The sequence below is a fragment of the Panthera onca genome, chromosome C2, assembly GCF_046562875.1.
Source record: "Panthera onca isolate mPanOnc1 chromosome C2, mPanOnc1 haplotype 2, whole genome shotgun sequence".
NCBI lineage: Eukaryota > Metazoa > Chordata > Mammalia > Carnivora > Felidae > Panthera > Panthera onca.
This window is the reverse complement of record NC_138347.1, coordinates 117,351,421-117,367,098: the sequence shown is the minus strand read 5'-3', so window position 1 is coordinate 117,367,098 and position 15,678 is coordinate 117,351,421. Positions and strand designations below refer to the sequence as shown.

The 15,678-nt window shown below is 36.9% G+C and overlaps 1 long non-coding RNA gene across 1 annotated transcript in view; it reads left to right on the top strand.

The window, feature by feature from the left end:
- The first annotated feature begins 4,288 nt into the window (after positions 1-4,288).
- Positions 4,289-15,678, top strand: part of LOC132683198 (uncharacterized) — a 161,308-nt gene continuing 149,918 nt past the window's right edge. Inside the window, exon 1 of the long non-coding RNA XR_013557779.2 lies at positions 4,289-4,492. This is a non-coding gene — a long non-coding RNA (uncharacterized LOC132683198). The remainder of the gene's footprint in view (positions 4,493-15,678) is intronic.

Sequence of the window (15,678 nt, the reverse complement as noted above, 5' to 3'; positions counted from 1 at the left end):
ATTTTCTAGAATGTTATATGAATGGAAGCATGACTTCTTTCACTTAGCATAATTTTTTTTAGATCATCCATGTTAGTGTATCATTAATCAATTTCTTCTTGTTGTTGAGCATACTCCATTGTGTTGATATACCAAAATTTTTTAATCTATTAATTATTGACAGACATTTTCCACTTTTTAGTTATTACAGATAAGACAGCTATGAACATTTATGTAGGAATCTTTGGGCACAAGCTTTCCTTTCTGCAGAGATAACTAGAAGTGGAATAGCTGTGTCAGATGGTTGGTGTGTGTTTAATTTTTTTAAGAAGCTGGCAAACTGATTTGTGAATTGATTGCATCGCATTCCAAACCAGCAGTATATGAGAATTCCGGGTGTTCGATCCCCATACTAAAACTGGGTATGGTCAGTCATTTTAATTCTACCCATTCTAGTGGTTGTGGAATAGTATCCAATTGTGGTTTGAATTACATTACCCTACTGATTAATAATGCCAAATACCTTCTCATATGCTTATTTTTCTTCAGTATATTAGCTGTGGTGTAGTGTCTGTTCACGTCTCTTGCCCATTTTAAAATTGTGTTGATTGTCTGAATTTGGTATCATTAATGCTGACTTCACATAATAAATTGGAAAGTGTTCCATCTTCCTTAATTTTCTAGAAGCGTATGTATAATTTTGGTATTTCTTCCTTAAATACTTGGTGGAATTTACCAGTGAAACCATATGGGCCTATAGTTTCCTTTGCAAGAATTTTTTTAAACTATAAATTCAAGTTAATTGCTAGCTACAGTTCAATTCATATTATCGGTTTCTTCTTTAGTGAGCACTACTACTTTGTGTCTTTCAAAGAATGTAACCATTTCATCTCAGTTGTCAAATGTGGCATAATATTTTTTTTCATAATATTTCCACATTGTATTTTAAGTAACTGTAGAATCTGTAGTGATGTTTTCTCATTTATGCTATGGGTAATTTATGTTCTCTCCCTTTTTTTTTTTTCCAGTTAGTTTGGCTAGAAGTTTATCAGTTTATTGATATTCAAAGAATAAGCTTTTACTTTTACTGACTTTTCTCTATTGATTTTTTGTTTTCTTTCTGTGTTTGTGGTCTTATGCTTATGATTCCTTTCTACTTACTTTGAGTTTCATTTCCTCCTTTTGACACCCCCTAGTTTTTTTTTTTTTTTTTAATTTTTTTTTTTTAACGTTTTATTTATTTTTGAGACAGAGAGAGACAGAGCATGGACAGGGGAGGGGCAGAGAGAGAGAGGGAGACACAGAATCTGAAACAGGCTCTAGGCTCTGTGCTGTCGGCACACAGCCCCACGCGGGGCTTGAACTCACGGACCGTGAGATCATGACCTGAGCCGAAGTCAGACGCTTAACCGACCAAGCCACCCAGGCGCCCCACCCCCACCCCCCTAGTTTTTAATAGTTTATGAGGTCATTTTGAGATTTTTCTTTTTTTGTGGTGTAGATATTTAATTCTATAAATTTCACTTAAGTACTCTTGTGTTGCTGGAATAAATCCTACTTGATCATAATGTATAATTCTTTTTATAAATGCCGAATTTGTTTTGCTAGTGTTTTATTAAGGATTTTTGCATCTATGTTCATAAGGGATATTGATCTATTGTTTTCTTACAGTGTTTTCCAATTTGGTGTCAGGATAATGCTAGCATCTTAAAATGAGTTGGGAAGAGGGGTGCCTGGGTGGCTCAGTTGGTTAAGCATCCCACTTCACCTCAGGTCATGATCTTGCAGTTCGTGGGTTCAAGCCCTGTGTCCGGCTCTGTGTTGACAGCCTGGAGCCTGCTTGGGATTCTATATCTCCCTCTCTCTGACCCTCCCCTGCTCATGCTCTGTCTCTCTCTCTCAAGAATAAATAAACATTAAAAAAATTTAAAAAATGAGTTGGGAAGTGTGCCCTCCTCTTCTATTTTCTGGAAAATTTTGTGTAGAATTAGTATTCCTTCCATAAATTCACAAAGCAGGCATCAGGGCATGGACTTTTGCTGGTGGGAAGATTTTTCACTCCACACTCAATTTCGTGAACTGACGTAGGGTTATTCTATTTGTCTATTTCTTGAGTGAGCTTTGCCAGATTGTGTCTTTCAGAGAATTTATTTGCATACAGCTGTGTTTAACATTATCATATTATCCTTTAATGTCTGTAAGAGTTGCAGGGACCCTCCCCTGCTTTTACTCCTACAAATAGTAATACTGTCTTCTCTCCTTTTTCCTGGTTTCTCTGACTAGAGAGTTATCGATTTTATTGATCTCTTCAAAGAGCCAACTTTGAATTTCATTGAGTTTTCTCTGTGCTTTTTTTTTCCCCTCACTTGTTTACTATTTCATTGATTTCTGCTATCTTTATTATTTCCTCTTTTCTTCTTGCTTTGGGCTTCATTTGTCCTTATTTCTCTAGTTGCGTGTGTTTTAGGAGGAAGCTGAATTAACCGACTTAGGACCTTTCTTATTTTCTAATATAAACACCATTCTTTTTTTTTTTTTTTATTTTTTTTTATTTTATTTTTTCTTTTATTTATTTATTTATTTATTTTTTTTTTTTTCAATATATGAAATTTATTGTCAAATTGGTTTCCATACAACACCCAGTGCTCATCCCAACAGGTGCCCTCCTCAATACCCATCACCCACCCTCCCCTCCCTCCCACCCCCCATCAACCCTCAGTTTGTTCTCAGTTTTTTTTTTGTTTTTTTTTTTTTATTTTTTAATATATGAAATTTACTGTCAAATTGGTTTCCATACAACACCCAGTGCTCATCCCAAAAGGTGCCCTCCTCAATACCCATCACCCACCCTGCCCTCCCTCCCACCCCCCATCAACCCTCAGTTTGTTCTCAGTTTTTAACAGTCTCTAATGCTTTGGCTCTCTCCCACTCTAACCTCTTTTTTTTTTTTTTTTCCTTCCCCTCCCCCATGGGTTTCTGTTATGTTTCTCAGGATCCACATAAGAGTGAAACCATATGGTATCTGTCTTTCTCTGTATGGCTTATTTCACTTAGCATCACACTCTCCAGTTCCATCCATGTTGCTACAAAAGGCCATATTTCATTTTTTCTCATTGCCACGTAGTATTCCATTGTGTATATAAACCACAATTTCTTTATCCATTCATCAGTTGATGGACATTTAGGCTCTTTCCATAATTTGGCTATTGTTGAGAGTGCCGCTATAAACATTGGGGTACAGGTGCCCCTATGCATCAGTACTCCTGTATCCCTTGGATAAATTCCTAGCAGTGCTATTGCTGGGTCATAGGGTAGGTCTATTTTTAATTTTCTGAGGAACCTCCACACTGCTTTCCAGAGCGGCTGCACCAATTTGCATTCCCACCAACAGTGCAAGAGGGTTCCTGTTTCTCCACATCCTCTCCAGCATCTATAGTCTCCTGATTTCTTCATTTTGGCCACTCTGACTGGCGTGAGGTGGTATCTGAGTGTGGTTTTGATTTGTATTTCCCTGATAAGGAGCGACGTTGAACATCTTTTCATGTGCCTGTTGGCCATCCGGATGTCTTCTTTAGAGAAGTGTCTATTCATGTTTTCTGCCCATTTCTTCACTGGGTTATTTGCTTTTCGGGTGTGGAGTTTGATGAGCTCTTTATAGATTTTGGATACTAGCCCTTTGTCCGATGTGTCATTTGCAAATATCTTTTCCCATTCCGTTGGTTGCCTTTTAGTTTTGTTGGTTGTTTCCTTTGCTGTAAACACCATTCTTAAAATGTCCCTGTAAGCCTGCTTGCGAGAGCTCCCTGGCCTCCCCCAGGGATAGCACACCTGTGTTTTGTATCAGAGCAGTGCACGACTCCGATTCCGCGCTCAATCCGGTTTCCTGCCTTCTGAGGGAGTTGGTGCCGCTTTACTGCTCTCTCAGCAGCAGCAGCAGCAGCAGCAGCAGCAGCTATCTCGGCCTGGGTGGCTGTTGTGAGAGGGCTTGCAGTTTGTTTCTCTGTTCGGGGCTTTGGGTGCGGGCAGGTGGGCATTCCTGTCTCCCACGTAAATGCAGGCAGCTTTTACCTCTCGGCTCTTCAGCAGCGGTTTCCCTTCACCTAAAGCAAGGGCTACAGCCTGGCCATTCCATCCCAAGGGGGCGGACACCTTTTGCTTCCACCCCTCCATCAGTCAGTAGATATTTACTGGAACCCTAGCGGTGAGAGCGCTCCCTGCTTCTCCAGGCGCAGCGGAATGCTTTAGCTTCCTTCGAGAGCCGGCTCCAGGAAGTGGGCGGGGTTTTACGCCGGCCGGAAAGACAGTTCCAGAGGTGTCCTGCTCTGCTCCCGGGAGCGCAGGGTTTAGAGGCAGGGAAAAGCGATTTGAATGAGTGCAGGCTCCGTGTCTGTCTGGGGCTCCCATGAATTCCATGAATTCCACGCTTTTCCAGCTAGTGATGGGTTTGTGAAATTGTTACTTTTCTTCTTACTCTCTTGTGGCTGCCGCGTCTCCCTCCAGTGCTGTTTAAAAGGTAAAACAGTTTGTGTCTCTAGCTCCTCAGGAGTACACACCTTTTTGAAATTCAGTTCATCTGGTTGCCTTTTGACTTCAGCTCTCTGGCTAAAAAAAAAAAAAAAAAATGATTTGCGGGATTATTTGGATTTTCCTCACTGTGTGAAGTGATGTTCTCTTGTGGTTTTCTGCATCTAAGCAGAAACATGATATATTTGGTACATCCATTAGGAAAAAATAAAGGCTGAAAATCAATTAAAAAATGCTTATTTATTTTGAGAGAGCCAGCGGAGGAGGGGCAGAGAGAGAGAGAGAGAGAGAGAAACAGAGAATCTGAAGCAGGTTCAAAAACTCAAACAGCAGATGCTGGGCTCAAACTCACAAACTGTGAGATCATGACCTGAGCAGAAGTCCATAGCTTAACTGACTGAGCCACCCAGGCACCCCTGAAAATCAATTTCTAATACATATCTCAAGAAATTAGAAAAAAAAAACAAATGTAATCTAAATTAATAAAATAATAAAGTAAGAAAAAAATAATAAAAAGTAAACATAATTGAGATAATCAACCAAGTCAAAAGTGCGGTATTGTTGAAATCATTAAATAATGAATCAAACCTCTGACCAGAGAAGGAAAAAATAAAATGTACGAAGTTCAGAAATGAAAAAGGAAACAATACAATTTTCGCAGGAATTTTAAAAGATAATAAAGTTGACATTATGAACACATACCTGCTACTGAATTTCACAATATAAATTAAATGGACAATTTCCTTTAAAAGCAAAATTCACCAAAACCAATACAAGAGGAAATAGAAAATCTGAATAGTCTTATATCTACCAAATATATTGGATGCATGATTAACAATCTTCACATACATACACCTTTCCCTGCATAAAAAAAAAAATAGGTCTAAATGATTTACTGTTGAACTTACGATACTTTTGTAAAACAATGTTAAGGAGAATAGAGAATGAAAAAGAAATTTTCCTACCTTGGTTAGTGCATAGATTAATAACAAACTGGACAGAAATTTCAAAAAAAAAATCTATAAACTAATGACTCTCATGAACAAGGATGTGATGATTCAAAGCAAATTATTGTCAAATTCATCAAGCAATGTATAAAAAGATGAGACTTTGGGAACAATTTGGTGTTAGACAGGAAATTTGAGATTGCTTTAACATTTTAAAATCAGCCAGTATAACTTCCCACAGCAACAAAATAAGGAAGAAAATTGTGTAATTTTTCAATAGATGTAGAAATAGCATTTGGTAAATTATAACATTTCTTAATGATAAAAAATAAGTTATTTGTAAGCAAAGAGTAAACTTAAAATTACTTTAAAGGTATCTACAAAAATAGAGTATATGGCATATTAATTGGTTATAAATATTAAATTTTTTTTCGTCAGAGACTGGCACTTACCATGTTTATTCATCATTATTCCAGATATCATATCATGGCCATTGTAATGAAGCAAGAAGAAAGATATAAAGCTTAGAATAGAAGAAATAAAGCTATAATTCACCCAGAGAATGATGTGAAGAATAGAAAAATTCTAAAAAAATATAAACCACTAGATTTAGGCAGTGAATTTAGCAAGAAATTAAATCAATTAAAAACCAAACTGGAATGTAGAATTTTTTAAAAATGATACATTGACAATAGTATCCATCCAAACAGGCATGAGCATAAATGTAAGATATAAAAGAAGTGAAAGGCTATGTACCTTGAATGAATAGGAAAACCCAGCAGTCAATTTTTCCCCAATTGTTTTACAGATGTCACAGGTAGATGCAAAGTAATTATGAAGTTAATTGCCCATTTTATTCATATACTTTACAAGTTTATGCTTTCATAAATTTACTTATGTTACATATATAAGTTTATACATCTCAAATATGTAATAAAACTAGCAAAAAATAAGGGATATAATATACTTGTGTCATATAGCAATGACAAAGAATTATTAAAATTAAAAAATTTAGTTTTATAAAATGAATTTACACCAATCAATAAACACTAGATGAACTGAACAATTTTTTTTGAAACCTTAAACAGGCATCTTACTGGAAAAATATTCAAAATGGATTATACATACAAAAAGGAGTGGTCAGTCTCACATTTAATTGGACAGTATACAAAATAAAAAGTGCATGCAAAAACCAATTTTCCCTTAATAGATTGGCCAAAACTTTATATCTAGTAGGTGTGTATATAGATACTACCATAGAATAGTGGCAATATTGTAAGGTGGTAGAACTTTCTTGAGAGTAGTAGGGCAATATCTTTCATAATTAAAAAAATATATATATATCATTTGACCTATACATTTATTAACTAGAATGTTATTCTAACACCTAGAACCAATGTTAAATAATTTGTGAAACATCTATTTTTTGATAATAGTTATCAGTAGAAGAGAGCTGGAAATACAATTCCTTTACAATTACATCCACAAAGCCTAGTCCGTATTGTGACAAATAGTGACATAGTAGAAAATTTTCCACTAGAATTAGCAACAAGTCAAGAATCTACCAGTTTAACCAAATGAGGTGCATGTGTATGTATGAATATGGAATGGTCTTTAGGATATGTTAGTATTCTTAATGTTAGTATTCTTAATGTTGATACAAATTGGTATAAATTTTGTGGCAGGAAGTTAAGAGATCTTCCCTTTTGAGAATTTATATATTTTAGTGGTGAACTAGGAGAGAAGTCATTTGATAATAGGAGATGTTGCATTCTTGGACGTATGAGGAAATTAGGAAAGATAGACAATGGCTTCTGTGAGGAATGAGTGTGAAACACAGAAGAATGTCTGACTAGTATTTAAGTTTATGTTTATTCAATAAATATTTATTGAGGACCTGCTGTGCCAGGCAAAGGATATACCAATGAGTGCATAAGACAATATCCCTTTCCTCATGGAACCTGCATGGAATTCTTGCTTGATTTCAGAGACAGGGAATTTCTTTTGTCATGTTGGTACGAAGACATGAGGTACTCTCACAGAGCCATGTTGGTTTCAAGAGAAGTGTCATCTGCAGAAGGGTTATGGTTATCCCCTCAAGGAGATACCACTTTTGTGAATACACCAACTTTTGTGCTTTGATAGTTTGGCTCTCAGTTGTCGTGGGCTAGGAATCCCAAGTTTCATAGCACTCTGTCAATGGCAGAATCATATTGACTGGTCTTTCAATGCAAATATTTCCAGTCAGATTGCTAACGTAACTTCGAAGGGAGAGTAGCTTTCCTAGTGATTTGAATGCTCATGTCAGTGCAGTTTCTCTTTGTAGTTGAACTTCTTGGTAACTCAAGTTAGTTAGAGGGTCGCGTGGTGAATATTCCACCAGGAAAAGAGGAATTATGTGCATGGATTGCTTAACAGCAGGCTAAGTTGCAGGATACAAGTAGGTCACATGGAGTCATTCATCTCAGATATGTCTTGGGAGTTCTTGGTGGAAAGTCTTTGCTTTCATATTCATTAAGGGAAAAACTTAGTGATTCTGAAAATCAAAATTTAGTGCCCAATCTCTCTCTCTTGCTGTGCTTCGATGTTGTATTAGTTATCCATAGCTGCACAAAAGTTACTCCCAAAACATAGCAGCTTGAAACAATGAACGTATTTATTATCTCATACACTTGCTGAGGGTCAAGAAATAGGGGATTGGTTTTGGTGAGTGGTCCTGACTTAAAGTCTCAGGGGTCAAGCTGCATACAGCCCAGGCTGCATTCTGTGAGGATGTGAATGGGGCTAGAGGATCTATTTTTCAGTTCACTTAACTGGCTTAAGGGGGCTTCAGTTCCTCACCACATAGTTATCACCATAGAGTTGCATATGACATGAATTCCCCAGATTCAAGGAATTGAGAGAGATGTCGCAACCAAGACAGAAACCTCAGTCTTTTAGAAATTAATCTTGGAGAAGACATACTATCATTGCTGCCATTTTCTATTAGTCATTCTGACCAATGACTGCTGTTACAGTATGGGAGGGATCAAGTAAGGATTTGAATACCAGGACACAGGAGTTATCAGGGACCATTTTGGAAATGACCTACTACAGATGGGCACGGCTTCTATTTTTCTCTTTGCTTCTAGATTAACCAGCCTGGCATTTACACATTCTTCCTTGTGCTATAGTAACACTATCCATTAGATTATTATAAAGTCACTTAAACCTTGCCTGAGAATCATACTACCTCTTCGAGAAGACTTATTATGTGTTCCTCTTGAATTTTAATTCTTGATGAAAATCTTATTTCTTTCCAAGTTCTTGGGGGACCAATATTTTTTTGTTAGGTAAATATGAAAATGTAGCCATACAGGTGCATTAATGACTAAATCTTAAGAGATTCTAATCAATATATCACATTTTAGTTTAGCCATTTTCTTCACACTTTGTTTTATTCATTTGTCTTGTATCTCTTTAACATTAGTGATGAATGCTAACCCTTCTTTTTCCCATTGCTTTTTTGGGGAGAGGAAGGCAAGATAGAGAAACAGCTAATTTTAAACTAACCTTTGAGTCTTTATGTAATATTTAAAAATACATGATTTCAAACTGGTATTAGAATGAAAGTTATGTAAAATGGGAATAAAAATATCACATTTAGATTTCATATATTGCATGTGGAAATATATACATATATACAAATATATGTAATCACTGAATGAAGATCTATAACTTGGTTAATATGTATTCTGTTCACTTTACATTAAAGGGCACTACTCACAAATACTAATAAAAAATGGATGCTTTTGATAAACAACTCTAATGGTCTGTTGGTAAACTTTGGTTTAAATGGAGGCCTGTAGAGCATGAAAGAGAAAACAAAACATCCCCAGAGAAGTAAATGTACTGCATACTGACATGAACTAAAAAAAAAGAAAAAGAAAAAAAAAAAAAAAAAGAAAAGCAAAAAAAAACAAGCCACCAACAGGTTAATGATTTAAGAAATGTAACTTCTCAGTTAAAATATCATATATTATTCATGTGGCCACAATACAATAAAGTATTTTTCTATTTATTTTCTACAAATAATCTTGTATTTCTTACTGTAGTGAATATACCAGGAGAAATTAGATGTGAACACGTTATGGTTTTTAATAGTTCAGTTCCTCAGGAGAATTCTCCATCTTGATTATATATATAGATGACCATTGTTCATAGTATGGTAGAAGTATATGCAATTTCTAAAATCATAAGATAGTTCAGAGAAGCCAAAATAAAGAAATAGAAGAAAAATAGCCCTTAAACTTTAGTAACAATTTGTATGGTGACAAGTTTATTAAGAAATACCAAACTTTTTTATCCTATCTCTTGGAAATGATAGAACCACAAAGTGAGACTCCTAGAAAGGGAGTTTCATAAAATTCCATGAATCCCATATGTGAATCCTCTCTAGTCACATAATCCTCCTAAATTTAATCTTAATTTTTCTGAAAGAATGGAATTACTATTCTTAAAGATGACTTTAGTGAACACAGTGATTGCTGCATCGAAGTATATATAAATACTTTTTTAAAAGTGTTTATTTATTTTTGAGAGAGAGAGAGAGACAGAGTGCTAGTGGGGGAGTGACAGAGAAAGAGGGAGACATGGAATCCAAAAGCAGGTTTTAGGCTCTGAGCTGTTAGCACAGAGCCCAATGCAGGGCTCAAACCCATGAACAGCGAGATCATGACCCGAGCTGAAGTCAGACGCCTAACTGACTGAGCCACCCAGGTGCACTGATAAATACTTTGTAGAGAAAAGATCTTTTCTTTATAGTTTCAAATTAATATGACTTATTGACAAAAGCATGAATACACAGATTATACTGTTATTGTATAATGATATACTCTTCCATATTTGCTTATAATAATGATTTTACTTAAAAAATTTTTTTTAACATTTATTTATTTTTGAGAGAAAGAGAGAGCATGAGGGGGAGAGGGACCTAGAGAGAGGGAGACACAGAATTGGAAGCAGGCTCCAGGCTCTGAGCTGTCAGCATAGAGCCCGATGCGGGGCTCAAACTCATGAACCGTGAGATCATGACCTGAGCTGAAGTCGGACACTCAACAGACTGAGCCATCCAGGCACCCCTGATTTTACTTTTTTTTTTTTTTTTTTTTTTTTTTATACTTAAAGATTTTATTTTTTTTTATTTTTTTATTTTTTTTTTATTTTTTTTTATTTTTTAATATATGAAATTTACTGTCAAATTGGTTTCCATACAACACCCAGTGCTCATCCCAAAAAGTGCCCTCCTCAATACCCATCACCCACCCTGCCCTCCCTCCCACCCCCCATCAACCCTCAGTTTGTTCTCAGTTTTTAACAGTCTCTAATGCTTTGGCTCTCTCCCACTCTAACCTCTTTTTTTTTTTTTTTTTTCCTTCCCCTCCCCCATGGGTTTCTGTTATGTTTCTCAGGATCCACATAAGAGTGAAACCATATGGTATCTGTCTTTCTCTGTATGGCTTATTTCACTTAGCATCACACTCTCCAGTTCCATCCATGTTGCTACAAAAGGCCATATTTCATTTTTTCTCATTGCCACGTAGTATTCCATTGTGTATATAAACCACAATTTCTTTATCCATTCATCAGTTGATGGACATTTAGGCTCTTTCCATAATTTGGCTATTGTTGAGAGTGCCGCTATAAACATTGGGGTACAGGTGCCCCTATGCATCAGTACTCCTGTATCCCTTGGATAAATTCCTAGCAGTGCTATTGCTGGGTCATAGGGTAGGTCTATTTTTAATTTTCTGAGGAACCTCCACACTGCTTTCCAGAGCGGCTGCACCAATTTGCATTCCCACCAACAGTGCAAGAGGGTTCCTGTTTCTCCACATCCTCTCCAGCATCTATAGTCTCCTGATTTCTTCATTTTGGCCACTCTGACTGGCGTGAGGTGGTATCTGAGTGTGGTTTTGATTTGTATTTCCCTGATAAGGAGCGACGTTGAACATCTTTTCATGTGCCTGTTGGCCATCCGGATGTCTTCTTTAGAGAAGTGTCTATTCATGTTTTCTGCCCATTTCTTCACTGGGTTATTTGTTTTTCTGGTGTGGAGTTTGATGAGCTCTTTATAGATTTTGGATACTAGCCCTTTGTCCGATGTGTCATTTGCAAATATCTTTTCCCATTCCGTTGGTTGCCTTTTAGTTTTGTTGGTTGTTTCCTTTGCTGTGCAGAAGCTTTTTATCTTCATAAGGTCCCAGTAATTCACTTTTGCTTTTAATTCCCTTGCCTTTGGGGATGTGCCGAGTAAGAGATTGCTACGGCTGAGGTCAGAGAGGTCTTTTCCTGCTTTCTCCTCTAAGGTTTTGATGGTTTCCTGTCTCACATTCAGGTCCTTTATCCATTTTGAGTTTATTTTTGTGAATGGTGTGAGAAAGTGGTCTAGTTTCAACCTTCTGCATGTTGCTGTCCAGTTCTCCCAGCACCATTTGTTAAAGAGACTGTCTTTTTTCCATTGGATGTTCTTTCCTGCTTTGTCAAAGATGAGTTGGCCATACGTTTGTGGGTCTAGTTCTGGGGTTTCTATTCTATTCCATTGGTCTATGTGTCTGTTTTTATGCCAATACCATGCTGTCTTGATGATGACAGCTTTGTAGTAGAGGCTAAAGTCTGGGATTGTGATGCCTCCTGCTTTGGTCTTCTTCTTCAAAATTACTTTGGCTATTCGGGGCCTTTTGTGGTTCCATATGAATTTTAGGATTGCTTGTTCTAGTTTTGAGAAGAATGCTGGTGCAATTTTGATTGGGATTGCATTGAATGTGTAGATAGCTTTGGGTAGTATTGACATTTTGACAATATTTATTCTTCCAATCCATGAGCAGGGAATGTCTTTCCATCTCTTTATATCTTCTTCAATTACCTGCATAAGCTTTCTATAGTTTTCAGCATACAGATCTTTTACATCTTTGGTTAGATTTATTCCTAGGTATTTTATGCTTCTTGGTGCAATTGTGAATGGGATCAGTTTCTTCATTTGTCTTTCTGTTGCTTCATTGTTAGTGTATAAGAATGCAACTGATTTCTGCACATTGATTTTGTATCCTGCAACTTTGCTGAATTCATGTATCAGTTCTAGCAGACTTTTGGTGGAGTCTATCGGATTTTCCATGTATAATATCATGTCATCTGCAAAAAGCGAAAGCTTGACTTCATCTTTGCCAATTTTGATGCCTTTGATTTCCTTTTGTTGTCTGATTGCTGATGCTAGAACTTCCAGCACTATATTAAACAGCAGCGGTGACAGTGGGCATCCCTGTCGTGTTCCTGATCTCAGGGAAAAAGCTCTCAGTTTTTCCCCGTTGAGGATGATGTTAGCTGTGGGCTTTTCATAAATGGCCTTTATGATCTTTAAGTATGTTCCTTCTATCCCGACTTTCTCAAGGGTTTTTATTAAGAAAGGGTGCTGGATTTTGTCAAAGGCCTTTTCTGCATCGATTGACAGGATCATATGGTTCTTCTCTTTTTTATTGTTAATGTGATGTATCACGTTGATCGATTTGCGAATGTTGAACCAGCCCTGCATCCCAGGAATGAATCCCACTTGATCATGGTGAATAATTCTTTTTATATGCTGTTGAATTCGATTTGCTAGTATCTTATTAAGAATTTTTGCATCCATATTCATCAGGGATATTGGCCTGTAGTTCTCTTTTTTTACTGGGTCTCTGTCTGGTTTAGGAATCAAAGTAATACTGGCTTCATAGAATGAGTCTGGAAGTTTTCCTTCCCTTTCTATTTCTTAGAATAGCTTGAGAAGGATAGGTATTATCTCTGCTTTAAATGTCTGGTAGAACTCCCCTGGGAAGCCATCTGGTCCTGGACTCTTATTTGTTGGGAGATTTTTGATAACCGATTCAATTTCTTCGCTGGTTATGGGTCTGTTCAAGCTTTCTATTTCCTCCTGATTGAGTTTTGGAAGAGTGTGGGTGTTTAGAAATTTGTCCATTTCTTCCAGGTTGTCCAATTTGCTGGCATATAATTTTTCATAGTATTCCCTGATAATTGTTTGTATCTCTGAGGGATTGGTTGTAATCATTCCATTTTCATTCATGATTTTATCTATTTGGGTCATCTCCCTTTTCTTTTTGAGAAGCCTGGCTAGAGGTTTGTCAATTTTGTTTATTTTTTCAAAAAACCAACTCTTGGTTTCGTTGATCTGCTCTACAGTTTTTTTAGATTCTATATTGTTTATTTCTGCTCTGATCTTTATTATTTCTCTTCTTCTGCTGGGTTTAGGCTGCCTTTGCTGTTCTGCTTCTATTTCCTTTAGGTGTGCTGTTAGATTTTGTATTTGGGATTTTTCTTGTTTCTTGAGATAGGCCTGGATTGCAATGTATTTTCCTCTCAGGACTGCCTTCGCTGCATCCCAGAGCGTTTGGATTGTTGTATTTTCATTTTCGTTTGTTTCCATATATGTTTTAATTTCTTCTCTAATTGCCTGGTTGACCCACTCATTCGTTAGTAGGGTGTTCTTTAACCTCCATGCTTTTGGAGGTTTTCCAGACTTTTTCCTGTGGTTGATTTCAAGCTTCATAGCATTGTGGTCTGAAAGTATGCATGGTATAATTTCAATTCTTGTAAACTTATGAAGGGCTGTTTTGTGACCCAGTATATGATCTATCTTGGAGAATGTTCCATGTGCACTCGAGAAGAAAGTATATTCTGTTGCTTTGGGATGCAGAGTTCTAAATATATCTGTCAAGTCCATCTGATCCAATGTATCATTCAGGGCCCTTGTTTCTTTATTGACTGTGTGTCTAGATGATCTATCCATTTCTGTAAGTGGGGTGTTAAAGTCCCCTGCAATGACCACATTCTTATCAATAAGGTTGCTTATGTTTATGAGTAATTGTTTTATATATCTGGGGGCTCGGGTATTTGGCGCATAGACATTTATAATAGTTAGCTCTTCCTGGTGGATAGACCCTGTGATTATTATATAATGCCCTTCTTCATCTCTTGTTACAGCCTTTAATTTAAAGTCTAGTTTGTCTGATATAAGTATGGCTACTCCAGCTTTCTTTTGGCTTCCAGGAGCATGATAAATAGTTCTCCATCCCCTCACTCTCAATCTAAAGGTGTCCTCAGATCTAAAATGAGTCTCTTGTAGACAGCAAATAGATGGGTCTTGTTTTTTTATCCATTCTGATACCCTATGTCTTTTAGTTGGCGCATTTAATCCATTTACATTCAGTGTTATTATAGAAAGATATGGGTTTAGAGTCATTGTGATGTCTGTATGTTTTATGCTTGTAGTGATGTCTCTGGTACTTTGTCTCACAGGATCCCCCTTAGGATCTCTTGTAGGGCTGGTTTCGTGGTAACAAATTCCTTCAGTTTTTGTTTGTTTGGGAAGACCTTTATCTCTCCTTCTATTCTAAATGACAGACTTGCTGGATAAAGGATTCTCGGCTGCATATTTTTTCTATTTAGCACACTGTAGATATCGTGCCAAGCCTTTCTGGCCTGCCAAGTTTCAAAGGAGAGATCAGTCACGAGTCTTATAGGTCTCCCTTTATATGTGAGGGCACGTTTATCCCTTGCTGCTTTCAGAATTTTCTCTTTATCCTTGTATTTTGCCAGTTTCACTATGATATGTCGTGCAGAAGATCGATTCAAGTTACGTCTGAAGGGAGTTCTCTGTGCCTCTTGGATTTCAATGCCTTTTTCCTTCCCCAGTTCAGGGAAGTTCTCAGCTATAATTTGTTCAAGTACCCCTTCAGCACCCTTCCCTCTCTCTTCCTCCTCTGGGATACCAATTATGCGTATATTATTTTTTTTTAGTGTATCACTTAGTTCTCTAATTTTCCCCTCATACTCCTGGATTTTTTTATCTCTCTTTCTTTCAGCTTCCTCTTTCTCCATAACTTTATCTTCTAGTTCACCTATTCTCTCCTCTGCCTCTTCAAGCCGAGCCATCGTGGATTCCATTTTGTTTTGCAATTCGTTTAAAGCGTTTTTCAACTCCTCGTGACTGTTCCTTAGTCCCTCGATCTTTGTGGCAAGAGATTCTCTGCTGTCCTGTATACTGTTTTCAAGCCCAGCGATTAATTTTATGACTGTTATTCTAAATTCACTTTCTGTTATGTTATTTAAATCCTTTTTGATCAGTTCATTAGCTGTTGTTATTTCCTGGAGATTCTTCTGAGGGGAATTCTTCCGTTTGGTCATTTTGGAGAGTCCC